Genomic DNA, 18,743 nt, shown 5'->3' on the forward strand with positions numbered 1-18,743 from the left:
ATATTATCTGCATTAGCAAGTTTGTCATGACAAACAGTACAAACAACAGCTGGAGGAACAGATACCAAATGTTTACAGCAGATACACTTAGCTTTGGTAGCTCCAGCACCAGGCAGGGATTTTCCAGAAGTATCTTCTGACTCAGCTTCAACGTGCGACATCTTGCAATATGTAATAGAAAAAACAACATATAAAGCAAAATTGATCAAATTCCTTAAATGACAGTTTCAGGAATGGGAAAAAAATGCCAGTGAACAAGCTTCTAGCAACCAGAAGCACAAAATAATGAGACTTAAATAATGTGGAGACAATAGTGACGCCCATATTTTTTATTTATTTTTTTGCGCCAAAAAAAGACGCCCACATTATTTGGCGCCTAAATGCTTTTGGCGCCAAAATGACGCCACATCCGGAACGCCGACACCTTTGGCGCAAAAAATGTCAAAAATTACGCATCTTCCGGCGACATGTATGACGCCGGAAACAGAAAAAAAAAATTTGCGCCAAAAAAGTCAGCGCTAAGAATGACGCAATAAAATGAAGCATTTTCAGCCCCCGCGAGCCTAACAGCCCACAGGGAAAAGTCAAATTTTTAAGGTAAGAAAAAATGATTTATTCATATGCATTATCCCAAATATGAAACTGACTGTCTGAAATAAGGAACGTTGAACATCCTGAGTCAAGGCAAATAAATGTTTGAATACATATATTTAGAACTTTATATAAAAAGTGCCCAACCATAGCTTAGAGTGTCACAGAAAATAAGACTTGCTTACCCCAGGACACTCATCTACATGTAGTAGAAAGCCAAACCAGTACTGAAACGAGAATCAGTAGAGGAAATGGTATATATAAGAGTATATCGTCGATCTGAAAAGGGAGGTAAGAGATGAATCTCTACGACCGATAACAGAGAACCTATGAAATAGACCCCGTAGAAGGAGATCACTGCATTCAAATAGGCAATACTCTCCTCACATCCCTCTGACATTCACTGCACGCTGAGAGGAAAACCGGGCTCCAACCTGCTGCGGAGCGCATATCAACGTAGAATCTAGCACAAACTTACTTCACCACCTCCATAGGAGGCAAAGTTTGTAAAACTGATTTGTGGGTGTGGTGAGGGGTGTATTTATAGGCATTTTGAGGTTTGGGAAACTTTGCCCCTCCTGGTAGGAATGTATATCCCATACGTCACTAGCTCATGGACTCTTGCTAATTACATGAAAGAAATCTACATTTTAAACTCTGCAGCTGGTATAACAAGCCACTGGAAACGCATTAAGGGGAAAACAATTTAAAAGCACACTGTACCTTTAAGAAAAGCTAAGCTCAAAGAGTAGATCACAGATATCAAATCAACATTTACCAAAATGGGCAATTAAGGTCTCTGGGGACAATATAATAAGATATCTTTAATTTATCATGTGCAAACAAACAGAAATTACATTTGAAAAGTATTCTGTATTTCAGTTTTATACTTCTAAAAACATAAGTTGTTGGGTGTATGCTGGCAGTGTTAATAATACAGTTCCCCAAAAGCAACAAAATACACAACTATGTTTATAATAGAGCTCAGAGTGCTAAGGATACAAGACCAAACAAATAAATTACATTTCACCTATGGTACATAAATTAACTGACTCATATAACACATACATTTTATTGAACACTGAACACAAATTTGAATGCACTTCAAATTTAAAAGGACGGCAACATACGTTCCCCTTCTCATGTAATTCAGCTCTGAAAATGAAGGATTTTAAAATACTCAGCACTTGAAATGCACCCTGCTGACTTATCAAGACTAACACTGCCACATATGTATCCCTAATTGGATTTGGCTAACAACAGCTGTAAAATAATGCATTTAATACTAACGTTATGACTGTGCCTAGCCGTGTTGTCTGCAAACTAAAGCATGGATGGTCTCCTCCAAATAAGGCAAATAGTGAATGGAGTTTGGCTATTGAAGAATAATTGCAGTAAAAAACGATGATGGTTTTAAAATGTCTATACTTTGCTGATATATATTCATATAGCAACACAAAATGTCTTGCAAGTACAGGGTGTTTAATGTCCCTTTAAGAAGAATTAGCATCAACATCAGATCACTCAATGAACAGGTGGTGGAGATTTCGATCTTGTGCTTATCCTAATGATATTTTGAAAAAGGCATAGCATATACCAGGGATGGCTAGCTCCCTAGCACATGGGGATCATACGTCACTGTTTTAGAATCTTTAAGGGCGGCATTTAAAAAGTTATGATTATTAAAAACGCACAAATAATATAATACTTATTCAGTGGCACAGGAGATTGAAGTAAGGTTACAGGAACCCTCATATTCTGTTATTAGAGGGCTCTTGAGATTTGTCAACACAAAGCACACTTATTTCTGCAGTTTAGTGGGGCCACAAAAACTATGGCACACATTTTTAGTTCTGTTTTTTTCCCTAGGGCCGCAAAGACTAGGGCAGAGAGCAGCATGAGGCTGTGGGACGAAAGTCTGTTTCTGAACAAAGGGGAACCAAGAGAAGCTTTTACAACCATTTGTGTTATGACTGTACAAGCAACATGTAAATCATTTCAGTGAGAAGCTTGTGCAAAAAGTTAACAATTATTTGAATATGATCGCATATCGTGGTGAAACAGCAGCATGAAATATAACACAATGGGCCTAGACCAATACCTTGGGTGGATTATATATATATATATATATATATATATATATATATATATATATATATATATATATATATATATATATATATATATATATATATATTATTAAAAAATATTATTTATTTATTTTGGATGTGGTTATTTTTATAGGTAAACAAAAAATCACAACCACAACAACAAGGCTCTATTTCTGTTTAAATAAAGAAATAGCAAAAATGCTAAAACATTCTGGCACTTTGAGCACATTTTTCTGTAAAGTTACAGGTACTTAAGGGGTTAAAGGTGCATGCTTTAAGTGGTTATAAAGACATTTAAGGAGAGGCTGAGAACTGCTGACATAGTGAGGAGAGTGGAGGTAGAATGGTACCCAAAAGAAGCCAAGGAGGTTTAGACAGAGAGAATACCCAATTCAAGGCCTTTAATCATTCCTATTAGCCAGCCTCGGAAAACTGCAAGGCAGACTGGAGAGCAGGCGGTTGTCGGGCAATTTAAATGGATGCCAGAGAATATATTATAAACATCATGGTGACAAGTATTTTTTTTGTGCCCATGCTTTATATCATTAGAGGATCATATCTGGAAATGAGCCTGACTTCTTCCAATCAGGCTGTTCAAGCAATTGGGAACACTTTAATTGCAAAACCTTAGCACACAGTATGATTTATTTTTTTTTGCCACAAGAACAGCCACTCTTCTTCTGCTGGCAATTTACTTCTACAAACTGCATATAAATGGACTTTTACTTATTTTTATGTGCACCACAAAGCTCCTTCTCTATTTAGTTGGACACAAAAATTTTGTCAAACCAACCATTAAATTACACAAATGATAGAGTTTGCAACATGCATTAATAGACTACAAAAATATCTTGACAAATTTTTAGAAACGTGTTGCCAGTGTTTTTTTTTTTTGGTTTTTTTTTTTTTTTTTTTTTTTTTAAATGCCAGTGTTTTAACTTACAACAAATGTTTAAAAAAAAAAAAAAATGAAAATTCAATCCCTCAGAATTTAATAAAATAATACAATACAGTATATATTATTTCATAGTGAAGGTTAAAAAGGGGCAGTCTACACAAAAATTGTTATTGTTTAAAAAGATAGGCAATGCCTTTACTACCCATTCCCCAGCTTTGCACAACCAACATTGTTATATTAATATACTTTATAGAAATAAAGAAAAACAAAAGGCTCTATAGACAGCCTCTTAATCACATGCTTTGCATTTGCTTTTCACAACAGGAGGCTGCTAGTTCATGTGGGCCATTTAGATAACAATGTGTTCATACACACCAAATGAACAGTGGCACTACTTGGGCTTTTCCATTTGTAAATATATATATATATATATATATATATATATATATATATATATATATATATATATATATATATATATATATAAGAAAGTATACGTTTATCAACCTATGAGTATCTAGAGGAAATGGTGCTTGTGCATAAATATAAATCCGAACAAAAAGGAAAATTGATATATAGAATACCAAAATTCCCAAAGTATGCACTTGCAGCACTCTGGGCCCTAAACTAAAGAACGGAATTCCCCAACAGGTTTTTAAAATATAACCTTTATTGTAAAAATTTCAAAAACCAAATTTGTTGGCTTATTACACACACACACACACACACACACACACACACACACAATTAAAATACACTCCAGTACCAAGATCAGTGTAGTAGGTTGTTTATTAGATCACAAAGTATTATGATTAGGCCTATGCAATTTCACCGTTATAAGTGATCTAAAGTATAACCAATAAGATTCGCTAGGTAATTTTACTCAATAGCTTATAATAAAGAGCTAATGCAAAGTTTCTATTCTGGGTGAATAGTAGTCTGAAAATCAGTATCAGTGTGATGAGCTCAACCTGTTTAATATAGTGTAATGTTAGGTTGTGTTGCTGCCGCACGATATTAAGGAAAATTAGTCACTTTTTTAGTCAGTATATAAATTTCTATTGCCCACTGGGTTGTGGGTATCAAAGCAAGACCAAAATATTGATGTAAAGAAGTGACTAAGTTTGTGCTGACTCACACCTCTCCACAACTCAATGATTGTAAATATTATGCATTTACACGATAAAGTAGTCGCAAAATATTAGTGGTTGTTCCAATCACTGAGTTAATTCTATATATCTAGTTGTCAGCATACGTGACACTTGTGTGTCCAATGTGAGTGCAGTTCATATAGGTATTAAAAATGAGCTGAAAATTATTTCAAGTTTAGTTTAAGTTATACCTACATCAAAACATCTATTTGTTCAGAAGTTACTAGTTATGCCAGTAATATGTCAGTGATTAATCTCCACTAACAGCAAAGTCACGCTGTGAGTTTAGCAACTGCTGTTATACAAATGAGGACAGAGAATATAGATTTGTAGCAGTCAATTCAATCCAAAACCCCTTCATATACTGTACTAGCAAAGCTGGTTTTGTGATTAAGTTATTAAATTAGACTAGGTCAGTCACAATCCTTGATTCTAAATATAGTTAGTTTTGCTCTGGGATGAGCAGTTTAAATACAGTATCTGTAAATGTAATTATTAATATTTAATGGTTAATCAAATTGTCTATTAACCATTCATTTAGGAATTATATTCACTGTTGAAAAAAGTTTGGCACAACCCAGGCTATAACAGCAGTTGCTAAACTCACAGCGTGACTTTGCTGTTAGTGGAGATTAATCACTGACATATTACTGGCATAACTAGTAACTTCTGAACAAATAGATGTTTTGATGTAGGTATAAAACTAAACTTGATATAATTTTCAGCTCATTTTTAATACCTATATGAACTGCACTCACATTGGACACACAAGTGTCACGTATGCTGACAACTAGATACATAGAATTAACTCAGTGATTGGAACAACCACTAATATTTTGCGACTACTTTATCGTGTAAATGCATAATATTTACAATCATTGAGTTGTGGAGAGGTGTGAGTCAGCACAAACTTAGTCACTTCTTTACATAGATCAATATTTTGGTCTTGCTTTGATACCCACAACCCAGTGGTCAATAGAAATTTATATACTGACTAAAAAAGTGACTAATTTTCCTTAATATCGTGCGGCAGCAACACAACCTAACATTACACTATATTAAAAAGAGGTTGAGCTCATCACACTGATACTGATTTTCAGACTACTATTCACCCAGAATAGAACCTTTGCATTAGCTCTTTATTATAAGCTATTGAGTAACATTACCTAGCGAATCTTATTGGTTATACTTTAGATCACTTATAACAGTGAAATTGCATAGGCCTAATCATAATACTTTGTGATCTAATAAACAACCTACTACACTGATCTTGGTACTGGAGTGTACTTTAATTGTGTGTGTAATAAACCAACAAATTTGTTTTTTTAAATTTTTACAATAAAGGTTATATTTTAAAATCCTGTTGGGGAATTCCGTTCTTTAGTTTAGGGCCCAGAGTGCTGCAAGTGCATACTTTGGGAATTTTGGTATTCTATATATCAATTTTCCTTTTTGTTTGAACAATGTGTTCATGCCTGGGAAGTTATTTAAGATTTAGCACAACACAGTACCAAATGCAACTCAATAGATAATAGTCATAGTCATGTGATCAGGGGGCTGTCAGAAGATGCTTAGATACAAGGTAATCACAGAGGTAAAACGTATATTAATATAACTGTGATGGTTATGCAAAACTGGGGAATGGGTAATAAAGGGATTATCTATCTTTTAAAACAATAACAATTCTATTGTAGACTGTCCCTTTAATTTTAGAATGTATATTCATTTTAATGTTTCACTGGAAACTTAAAGGGACAATTAAGTCAAAATTAAACTTTCATGATTCAGATAGGGCAGTGTTTTTCAACCAGTGTGCCGTGGCACACTAGTGTGCCGCGAGAGATCCTCAGGTGTGCCGCGGCAGACTGACAACAGTGCGGGGGTGTTTGTGAATGAATGTCAATATGTCATGTATAGTTTGTAGGAGGCATGGCATGACAGCACAGTACAGTGTGTAATATATATATATATATATATATATATATATATATATATATATATATATATATATATATATATATATATATATATATATATATATATATATATATATATATATATATATATATATATATATATATATATACATACACACACACACACACATACAGGTAGCCCTCAGTTTACGCCGGGGTTAGGTTCCAGAAGGAATGGTTGTAAATCGAAACCGTTGTAAATTGAAACCCAGTTTATAATGTAAGTCAATGGGAAGTGAGGGAGATAGGTTCCAGGCTCCTCTCAAAATTGTCATAAGTTACACCTAATACATTATTTTTAAAGCTTTGAAATGAAGACTTTAAATGCTAAACAGCATTATAAACCGAATAAAATAATCACACAACACAGAATATATAATTAAACTAAGTTAAATAAACAAAAACATTTGCTAAACAGCATTATAAACCTAATAAAATAATCACACAACACAGACTTCACTTGCATTTTTCTGCAAACAGTTCTTTCCATGCATTCCAATCTGGACTGATTTCTGGATTTGTTCCTTTGAAATCTGCTTGATAGCTCAGGTCTGGTTAAACTGATTTATTTCAGCTTGCTTGGCTTTGCTGCAACACAAGCAGACAGCTCCATCTACTGGCAATTTTAATAAATGCACTGCTTCTCAATAGCAGTCACATGACTGAAAAAAAAAAAGGTTGTTATTCTGAAACAGTGTAAATTGAACCGTTGTAAAACGAGGGCCACCTGTATGTATGTATATATATATGTGTATATATATATATATATATATATATATACACACATATACACACACACACTGTATATATATCCTGTATTAGGCTACAATGTATGATTTTGTAACATTTTGGGATGGTGGTGTGCCACAGGATTTTTTAATGTAAAAAAGAGTGCCACTGCAAAAAAAAAAAAAGGTTGCAAATCACTGAGATAGGGCATGCAATTTTAAACAACTTTCCAATCCACTTTTAATCATCAAATTTGATTTGTTCTTTTGGTATTCTTTGTTGAAAGCTAAACTTAGTTGGCTCATATGCCAATTTCTAAGCTCTTGAAGGCTGCCTCTTATCTCAAAACATTTGACAGTTTTTCACAACTAGAGGGTGTTAGTTCTTGTGTGCCATATAGATAACATTGTGCTCATGCCCATGGAGTTACTTATGAGAGGGCACTGTTTGGCTAAAATGCAAGTCTGTAAAAAGAACTGAAATAAGGGGGCAGTCTGCAGAGGTTTAGATACAAGGTAATCACAGAGGTAAAAAAAGATAATATAACCGTGTTGGTTATGCAAAACTGGGGAATGGGTAATAAAGGGATTATCTATCTTATTAAACAATAAAAATTCTGGAGTAGGCTGTCCCTTTAACCTATGTAGTAGTGTGTGTTGACATCCACAGAACAACATACAGACCAATATCTGGAACTACAAGTCCCACTCACCTCTACTGACAAATCGCTAATGAGCATGTCTTTTTTTTTTATTTTTATTTTTTTTTTTAAGCGGTTTCCTACCCCCACACATGCTGGAAATAAAGATTTCAACTTTACAAACGCTAGGATTTACTATTGAAACAAATAAAGGGCACTTTCATTCATGAAGTATAAGATACTTCATGTACAAAGCTCCTTTATTTGTTTCAATGGATCGCCGCTCTTATCCAGCTCCCATGGGCGCCAAGCCGGATTTACCGCACGGCTATTGGGTAAGAGGTGAAAACGTCACCTCTTAGCCAAAAAATTTTTTTTGCTGTGGGCTGCTGTAGGAGCTAAGAGTGGCGATCGATTGAATCAAATAAAGGAGCTTTGTACATGAAGTATCTTATACTTCATGAATGAAAGTGCCCTTTATTTGTTTCAATAGTAAATCCTATTTTTTGTAAAACGCTAGGATTTACTTTCACTTCACCAGACTGTTCAATATATGTCATACCACACACAATTTTTTTTTAAGCTCCCTAGGTAGGCTCAGGAGCAGCAAAGCACAACTGGGAGCTAGCTGCTGATTGGTAGCTGCCCTTATATGCCTGTTGTAATTGTGAGGGCCCCATGCACCCCAACACCACATGTTATTAGAGAGTAAGCAGTGCCTTATGACACTTAATACACATCACTGCCAGCTCTCTTAACTTGAATATTGCTGCACTGGTCCTCGCAGCATATGTGCATATGCTGCTGAAAAACTGTAGAAGCATTCTTGCTTTTATTTAAAACAAATGCAGCCTCTGCTCTATAAATAATAGTGTGTAAAGATGCAAAGAAATGCTCTTGAAACTGATCTGCAGTGTAAAATAGACTCTTGTAACAAGGGGCTTAGGCATGTGTGAAGTATTGTGATTTACAGGGACAGATACATTCTTTTCTCCTAGTCAGTTCAGGCTTTTACTTGTGGTCAAGGCAGCAGCTGGTTGTGGGTTCCTCTGTATCCTTGCACTTGACAAGGCTGTGAAATGAGCAGACACTGCAAGTTTGAGGAGTGCAGCAAAACAGAAAACAGCAGAAGAAAAATAATTTGTTAATTTGCTACAAAAAGGACATATAGGAAGATATAAGAAAATATAAAAAGGTACACAGAAGTAATATATTAAATAACTGTCATTGTCAGAGACATAAAAGGAAAATGTTCTTATGTGGTAGATCATTTTATTATTGCACTATTGATTGCAAATAACTGTGTTTAATCTCTGCAAAGTAAACATAAGTTAAAACACAGCATTACACTACTGGGGGCTAGCTGAGCCAATGACAACATGGATGTGTGTACCCAACGATGACCAGCTAGCTCCCAGTGGTGCTCTGCTACTCAGCCTAACTAGATATGCTTTCCAACAAAGGATACCAAGAAAACAAAGTAAATGTGAGAACAGAAGTAAATTGCAAATTCTATTAAAATTGCATGTTGTGTATTTTTTTATGTTCATATCATTTTAGTTGTTGTAGGTGGATTTAGATATAGGTTAATACCTGTATGTAGCACCACAGTTGGTGAACTTTATTGCAACTTTTATTAACCCCTTGGCGACCGAGGACGTATCAGGTACGTCCTACATTGGGTGTCAGTTAATGACCAAGGACGTGCCAGGCGCGTCCTCTGGGGTTTCAAGCACTGGAAGCAATCATGATCACTTCCAGATGCTTTCAGGGTATTGCAGCGATGCCTCGATGTTGAGGCATCGCTGCAATACCGTTTTTTAGGCAATTGATGCAGAGACGGCCAGCGATGGTGCCGATCGTTGGTGGCGTGGGAGAGATCGGAGGGAGGCAGCCCATCGCTGGGGGAGGCGGGACGGGATGTAAGAGGGGCAGGAGGGTGTGTGAGAGGGGCGGGAGGGGGCAGTTGGGGACAGATACGATACAGAAAGTCTGCACTTTAGTGCAACATGAAGGAGGGAGAGGGGTGGTAGGGAAGTGACCTGGGAGGGGGTCATAGTTTATAATTTTTTATAGTAAATTATATGATATGATGAAAATAATGGTATCTTTAGAAAGTTAATTTAATGGCGAGAAAAACGTTATATAATGTGTGTGGGTACAGTAAATGAGTAAGAGGAAAATTACAGCTAAACGCAAACACTGCAGAAATGTAAAAATAGCCCTGGTCCCAAACAGTAAGAAACTTGAAAAGTGATGTGGTCACTAAGGGGTTAACCTGTTGTAGACCTCAAATCCCATAATAGACAGGATAATGTGATTATTCATTTTACACTAATTCTCCTTATATAAGCAGCCAAACTATTTTAGAGAGAAGAAATAATAATGGACCCATTTTAATCTTGAATACAAAACTTTGATATTGCATTTTGTTCTGTGTGAGGTTACACACAAAAAAAAAAAAAAACACACACAACAACAGGTTACTGATGTTGTATTCTAACAAGAATTAACATTCAATATGATTATGTATACCCTCTGGCCTATGAGCCGCAATGTATACCTTTCTCATCTCACAGTTAAAGGTTACGTGAATTCCAAAACGTTTATTTCATGATTCAGGCAGATGTGTTCAGCTTGCTCACAGTAACATATTGCTGCTCCTTCAACAATGTCTACCAAGAGACTGAAGCAAATTAGATCATGGGAACAAAATTTTAACTTTTTTTTATTTTTATTTTTTAAACTGCATTTTCTGAATAATAAAAGTTGAATTTTGAGTTTAGTGTACATTTAAAGACACCGTTTACCCTAATTTTTACCCCCTTAACCCAATTATCCATTTTACCTGAGTGTATTAAAATTGTTTACAAATAGGTCCTTTACCCTTATTTCAGCATTTAAAACAGCTGATTTAGCTTATACTGAAAGTTTCTACACTTAATTAAGGGACATGAAACCCAAACTTTTTCTTTTTATTGATTCAGACAGAGGATCCAATTTTTAAAAAAAAAATCCACCTGAAGTCCATCAAATTTTCTTTGTTCTCGTATTATTCTTTGTTGAAGAGATATCTAGATAGGTAATGTACACGTGACAGGAAATAGTGCGGCCATCTAGTGCTCTTGCTAATGTATAACATTGTTGCAAAACTTGTTAAAGTGAAGGTAAACTTTGATGAATGAAAGCCCGTTTTTTAAAAATACTATTAAAAACAGGGGCACTTTCATTCATCAAAGTTTACAAAGCAGCCATTTTGATTAAAAACTAACCTTTTTTTCTTTTCACAGCCAGAGCAGCTTCCCCCTCCTGGAAATCCTCTCTTCACATGTCATCAATGACTAATCCAGCTTCCTCCAATCACGGCTTCCCCCCCCCCCCAGGATAGTCATTGCCTGAGGCCATGCTGTGATTGGAGGAAGCTGGATTAGTCATTGATGACGTGTGAAGAGAGGATCTCCGTGTGGGGGAAGCTGCTCTGGCTGTGAAAAAAACAAAGGTAAGTTTTTAATCAAAACGGCTGCCTTCTAAACTTTGATGAATGAAAGTGCCCCTGTTTTTAATAGTATTTTAAAAAAACGGGCTTTCAAAGTTGATCTTCACTTTAAAGAATGCTGCAGAGAGGTGCACACTCCTGAACTTACTTTCCTGCTTTTCGACAAAGGAAAACAAGAAAACTTGATAATAGACGTACATGGGAAAGTTGTTTAAAATTGTATGCTCTGAATCATGCTTGCCCCTCCCTCCTCACACTTAGGTCTTTGTGCAGATCCATTCCACTCAAAACAATCTTCTATTTATTGAGCTTCTTGAAACTTAGTAAGGGTTGATTCTATGGACAGAAATTTGCAGGGGAGCAAGGGTATTAAAAGGAACAGTAAAGTCAAAATTAAACCTTCAAGATTCCAAAAGGACATGCAACTTTCCAATTTACCACTCCTATCCAACATGCCTCTCTCTCCAGGCATTCACCGCTGGAAAGCATGGATCAATATATCACTGTGAGCCAGCTGTTTGTTACTGGCTTGTCCAATGTGTTCAGCTAGCTCCAATTAGAGCATTGCTCTACTTCAGCAAAGGACATCAAGAGAACAAAGCAAATCTGACAAAAGAACCATAAAAGAAAACTCTGGGGTTTATGTCCCTTTAAGGACTTAATGTTTATTTCCCAGAGGCAGAACTTTTTTCACTTTCTGCAATGAGACTTTTAGTGAAAACAATTTCTACAGGTCATTTTGAAATGAAATTTTAAATTAGGCAGTTACAATAAAGCATTGATGGTCATCAATCAATACACTGCTGCTTTGCAGCACTGCTCTGTTTTTGACTGTTTTCTTCAAACAGCGCTTCACTCTGGCTGCACTGTCTTAAGTTGTCCTTAACACAGTGCAGCCAGAGCACAGCACTGTTTAAAGAGAGCAGTCTGATGTTGAAAGCGCTAACAGTTCCTGCATGTGTCACATCCTTTCTGCAAACATGCTGCATTTTCTGCGAGGACATCTCAGATCATGTTCTGCCTTGGGGATTTATTTTATAACATTTTTGCTTTGAAGAATCGGTATGCTATTTCTGCAGAAACAAATTTACAGTATTGAAAACTACAAAACCAATAATGTGATAATATCTTCTAGATAGAAAAATACGCACACACAAAAAAAATCTCTTACAGAAACCTCTGGGAAAACTTGGCATGGATTAATGGAATTTACACAAAAAAAAAATAAAAAAAAAATATATATATATATATATATATACACACATACACAGTATATGCATCTTAAATAGAAACTATAAGATGAGTTTTCCTCAAAAAGCATATTTAAAAAAAAAAAATATATATATTTTTTTAAAATGACTTCTCTTTATCCACCCTGGGGTGTGGGAGAGAAAAGTAATAAAAAATGTTAATTTATCATTTTTCGCTCTATATAAGTATTGGTCTTTGGTATACAAACAGAGACAGCACTGGTATATTTCCCTCATCTCTAAAACATGCACTGGTCACGCCTATCCTCAAAAAAAACTTCTCTCGATCCAACCTCCCCATCCAAATACCTACTCCCTCTTGCCTCAAAGCTTCTTGAAAAGCTAGCACATGCACGCCTATCACTTTTCCTAACATTACACTCCATCCTTGACCAACTGCAATCTGGATTTCACCCCCATCACTCCACAGAGACAGTAATCGTTAAGGTTACCAACTACCTACTTACAGCAAAATCCAAAGGCCAATTCTCTCTGCTTATCCTCCTTGATCTGTCTGCGGCCTTTGATACTGTTGACCACCATCTTTTGCTCCAAACCCTCCAAGCCTTAGGCATTTGTGACACAGCCTCTCGTGGTTCTCTTCCTACCTATCTAACCGTACCTTTAGTGTAGCCTTTTCTGGGGCTTCCTCTGCCCTGTTACCACTTTATGTTGGGGTACCACAAGGCTCCGCCCTCTGTGCCCTTCTCTTCTTAATCTACACGTAATTAGGTTCCTTAATAAAGTCACACGGGTTTCAATATCATTTGTTTGCCGACAACACCCAAATCTACATCTCTGCTCCAAACCTATCTCCTTGCTTGCTAACGCGTGTCACGAACTGTCTTTTTCACATCTCTTCATAGATGACCTCTCACTACCTTAAGCTAAATCTCTCCAAAACTGAGCTCCTTATTTTACCCCCTTCTTTCAAACTCTCCACCCCCATCTCTCTATAACTGTCGACAACTCCATCATTACCCCCTACCCACCATGCCCGATGTCTTGGAGTCGCACTTGACACAGATCTTTCTTTCACGCCTCACATTCAGGCCTTTGTTAAATCATGCTGCTTCCACCCTAAAACCCATCTCTAAAATTAGACATTTCCTTACACAAGACACAACTAAGATTTTAATTCAGTCTCTCATCCTCTCACGCCTCAACTACTACAACTCTGTCCTCTCTGGTCTCCCTAGCTTCCGCCTAGCTCCTTAACAATCTATAATAAATGCCTCTGCCAGGCTCATCTTCCTTACATGTCGCTCTTCATCTGCTGCACCTCTCTGCCAATCCCTTTACTGGCTTCCTGTTGCTCCAGGATTAAACACAAAATTCTCACTCTGACATACAAAGCCCTCAACTGCACTGCTCCCCCCCTATATCTCAGACCTTGTCTCCAGATACTCTCCCTCCCGTCCCCTTCGCTCAAGACCTCCTACTCTCCTCACATTCCCATTTACAGGACTTCTCCAGACTGGTTCCCATTTATATAATAATAATAATAATAATAATAATCTCTCTGCCTCTCTCCACAAGACTCTCCCCTAGTTTTGAAAACTTTAAGCGCTCCCTAAAGACTCAACCTACACTAACCTTTCCTAATACCAGTTCCTCTCCTCCACTGTGATCCGCCACAAACCCCCTTAACATGTAAGCCTAAGAGCCCAACTGTTTGCAGATCAACAGTGCAACTCTCGGCAGGGCCCTCTACGCTCTACAAATAACAGATCCAATATATATATATAATAAAGAAGAATGTGTGTGTACAGAAAGTGATATTAGATTTGATTTTACCTGCAAGCTCAACTTATTTTAATGGGTTGTGGTTTTAAAGAACAAAACCAGTTATTTCATATACACAAACCTAAATAAGCAATTTATCATACATTGTATAATCTGCAGCTGTTATAACAAAATGTATTGGCTACACATTAAGAGAAAAACAATTTTATAGTACACTGTCCCTTTAATATAGCACTATCATGGCAAATCAAGTATACGAAAAGTATGAACAGAATCACCAGATTTATGTTTCCCAACATAAAACCACAGAACTGCTAGAGAATCAACGCTTTTCTCTTTCATCTCATTCTCAAATCAATCACAAGCAGAGGCACTAAGTGGAAGACACATGAATATTCAAATAAATTCCAATAGGAATTTCCGGTTTACCTTGGCTACATAACTGCAAACATTACGATACATAATAAGACTTTCTTCACACCATGTAAACAACTGAAGGAGGTGAATACAAATAATGAAACATGCAAATCACATGGAAAGATCAAAAGGAAAAAATGCATTCAGTAAATGTGAACCACAAGAAGAAAATAATTTAAAAGGTTTTTGTTTAGCATTACGTACATTAAATCACTGATGCGTAGTACGGTTTAAGAAACTAAATTATTAGATACATTTACATATTTATTACATACATATACAATTTTAAAACTAGGCTTAATTATTTTACTATTAACTGTTACCTATACAAAATGGGAAAATTGAAGAAGTTACAAAGGCAGATGTCAAGTTCGTTTTTAATGCTGTATTGAGGATACAGAATTTTATATAGGAGCGGTCTACAAATTTCTGAGCATATATATGAGTTCCAGTATACTGTGCACCATAATACAAACAAGGTATATACCCGTGGAGTTATTTATGAGTCAGCACTGATTGGCTAAAATGCATGTCTGTCAAAATAACTGAAATAAGGGGGCAGGTTACAGAGTCTTAGATACAAGATAATTACAGAGGTAAAACGTGTATTAATATAACAGTATCGGTTATGCAAACCTGGGGAATGGGTAATAAAAGGTTATCCATCTTTAAAAAAAAAATCTGGAGTAGACTGTCCCTTTAAAAAGGAACATGAAAGTCAAGATTAAACTTTTATGATTCAGAAAGAGCATGTCATTTTAAGACACTTTTCAATTTACTTCTATCAAATTGATCTCTTAGTATCCTCTGTTGAAAAGCATAACTAGGTAGGCTCAGGAGCAACAGTGCACTGCTAGGAGCTTGAGGGTGACTGCACATTTATGCTTCTTGTCATTGGCCCAACAGATGTGTTCAGCTAGCTCCTAGTAATGCACTGGGTAATGTGGAGATGACTTTGCATGGATTCAACACATAGCACATTTTATTACTGAACTGCTTCAATACCATCAACACACCAGAGCATTTTCTTTCTGCACTTTTATGCCCCTTTAAAGGAACATAAAACCTATATAATACACAAAACAATGTATTTTAAATACTATTTGAACATTTCCCCCTGCCATTGCAATTTGCTTCTGATGCAAATTGCCAACTTTTAATGTGCACAAAAGTAACTGCAGATAAGGCTTTGGAATGTGTGTATAATCATCTGCTACAAGTACCAGCAGTAACATTTATTGTGACATCAGTGTTGAGAGCATGCATGGGAGACAAAAGCATGTGACCTTATGGCTGTCGCTACAGCAGGTCAAGCTCAGGTTAAATGTCATTATTCTAGCATTGATAATGTGAAGGGACAGTAGATCCTATTTACTTCTGATTTGTTTTAAGAGCATTTAAAGTCTACCTTTAGTATGGATGAAATGCTAAGTTTGCACTACGCAATACAGAGCATACTCATGCTGCCCTGCAAACAGTCTTTGTGGGGTTTAATCATATAGAGGTGTAGGGTTGCTAGTCTTTAAATTACATTTGCTAACAAAATTAGAGTATGTCATTTTATGACTATAATAGCCCTTTAACTTGTTCTAGGGGTTCAGAACATTTGTGGTTATGGTTAAACTGTATTGGGGGTTTGGGGTTCAGTTTATTTGTAGTGGAGGAGCATAGTAAAGGTTGGTTTGCACTAGGAGGCTCAGAGTTCACAGTTTGGGAGCTAGGGAATGGTCAGCTTATTGCAACAGGAGGTTGCAGTGAATGGGGCTGGAAGGGTAAGGAGACCGCTGGGTAGGAGACCGCTTGGGAACACCAGGTGCGGTAGGTTTTTTTCCACTAGTGCTGTTTATTTGAGTCCTTAAAGAGGGGCTAAATAAATAAATAAATAAAAAATCCTTTATTTAAGAAACCGGAGTGCAGCCTTGTCATTCAAGTATATTTTGGATGTCTCTCTATTTTTTATTTGTATACATGTAGTATATGCCTGCTAGCACCTTATCAGGTTTCTATTTTCCTGACGTTGTGTGCACCAGTTGGGCTGTTTTCTACTCTGGTAAGAAGTGTACTACTTCAAGATTAACTTGCACGAGGGAGAGCATACAACGTTAGGTCATTTACAAGTTATACAATATGTTGTATGTGACAGCACACAACATTGCAGAAATAGTTGCTGGATGTATTGCTGTGGAACAAATCCTATATAAATTATAGAAGGTCTCTATAGGACATCAGCTCTTACTACCAACCGTCACATATCTTATCAAGTTGGGTATGATAGCTTGTGAGTTGCTCCTTGAAGTGACAGCTGGTTTGCAACTGTTACTCTAAGAAGCTACAAGCATAGAATCTAGGCTGTTGTCAGGGATTCCACACAGCTCACTTCCAGATCGCTTTCTCCTTTCAGTATGCACACCAGCTTTAGACTGCTTAATTAAGTCACTGGTACGCTGATGTAACTAAAATACACTTGTCAAGAAATTTCAGAATTACATTAATGAACTTGATGACACTAGCCCATTACAAAGTTAATACCACATACAACAACATTGTTTTTATATAACGAAATTTCAGAATTACATTAGTGAATTAATGACACTAGCCCTTTAAAAAAAAAGTTAAAACCACATACAGCAATATTGTTATTATTTAACACACACATACATTTGTGAAAAGGTCCACTAGATCCTATTAGTAAATAATTGTCTGTTATTTCTATATTTGACAGTAGCCTCTTCCCTCACTAGTAATATTTTTAAGTGCATGTGTATATATTGGACATTTAAAAAAATATATATATATTGGAAGTAACCATAATACTATATGGAGAATCCAGCCTAATTGTTTGTTATAGTTAGCAGTAAATTAGTTTATACATTAACGTATCCGAGAAGTCAGAACTAGACTCTCAGGAACATTTCTGTATTGTAAATTGAAAAACTCTGTTTCCCATATATTACAGACAAGCACGGGGGGGAAGTACACAGGTGACACAGCCGGAACCTTATAAGATCTAGGTATATACGTACGTACTAGCAGAGTTAGCTGTATTATACTCATTTACCCATTAGACAATGCTAAAGCTAGAAGCAAACTTGCGCCTCACTCATGACTCCCGGCTCACAAGCGATTGGCTGTCCCCATACCGAGTTAAACAGCACTGAGGCTGGGTACGAATGGAGTTTGGGTAAACAGAGGACAACATGAGAGCGGCCCTGCACTTCTCACCTCTTGTCGCTCTCCGAGTCAGCACTGGGTAGAGCGGGATCTACCGCCAGTATCCACGGCTTTGTCTGTAGGTCCGTTCCCTCTGATACCTCGGCCGCAAATCACGTATCAGCCTTGTCACCGGGGCCCAAACCCGGCACTCGCTAGTCTCCTACACTTTCTACTGCTCCCGTCGCAGATTTCGTCATCGCCGCCGTCACTCAGCGCCCATCCTCCGGAGCCGCCCACCACACTCCGGGGTCACTGCAGAAGCGGCGACTTTGCGGACGTCACGCTTGGCTATGGAAGGAGAATGTGGGTGTGGCCTGATTCTTAGGAGGTGGGGAAACAAGAGTGGGCGGTGATGTTTGCATAAAGGGGCGTGTCTACGAAGGAGTTGTATTTGATTTGTTTCTGAATTTGAGTCACAATATTACACCACAGTTCCTGGATTCCTCATTTTATTTGCATTTACTACATGGGAAACTAAATCATTGTGTGGTGGAGATTCCCCACTAGTAAAGTGATATACAATGT

At 36.8% G+C, this 18,743-nt stretch overlaps 1 protein-coding gene across 1 annotated transcript in view; it reads right to left on the bottom strand.

The window, feature by feature from the left end:
• Window positions 1-18,465, bottom strand: part of FBXO30 (F-box protein 30) — a 223,148-nt gene extending 204,683 nt beyond the window's left edge. Inside the window, exon 1 of the mRNA XM_053711887.1 lies at window positions 18,228-18,465. The gene's annotated coding sequence lies outside the window, so the exon portion shown is untranslated. The remainder of the gene's footprint in view (window positions 1-18,227) is intronic.
• Between the last annotated feature and the right edge of the window lie 278 nt (window positions 18,466-18,743).

The sequence above is a fragment of the Bombina bombina genome, chromosome 4, assembly GCF_027579735.1.
Source record: "Bombina bombina isolate aBomBom1 chromosome 4, aBomBom1.pri, whole genome shotgun sequence".
Taxonomy (NCBI): domain Eukaryota; kingdom Metazoa; phylum Chordata; class Amphibia; order Anura; family Bombinatoridae; genus Bombina; species Bombina bombina.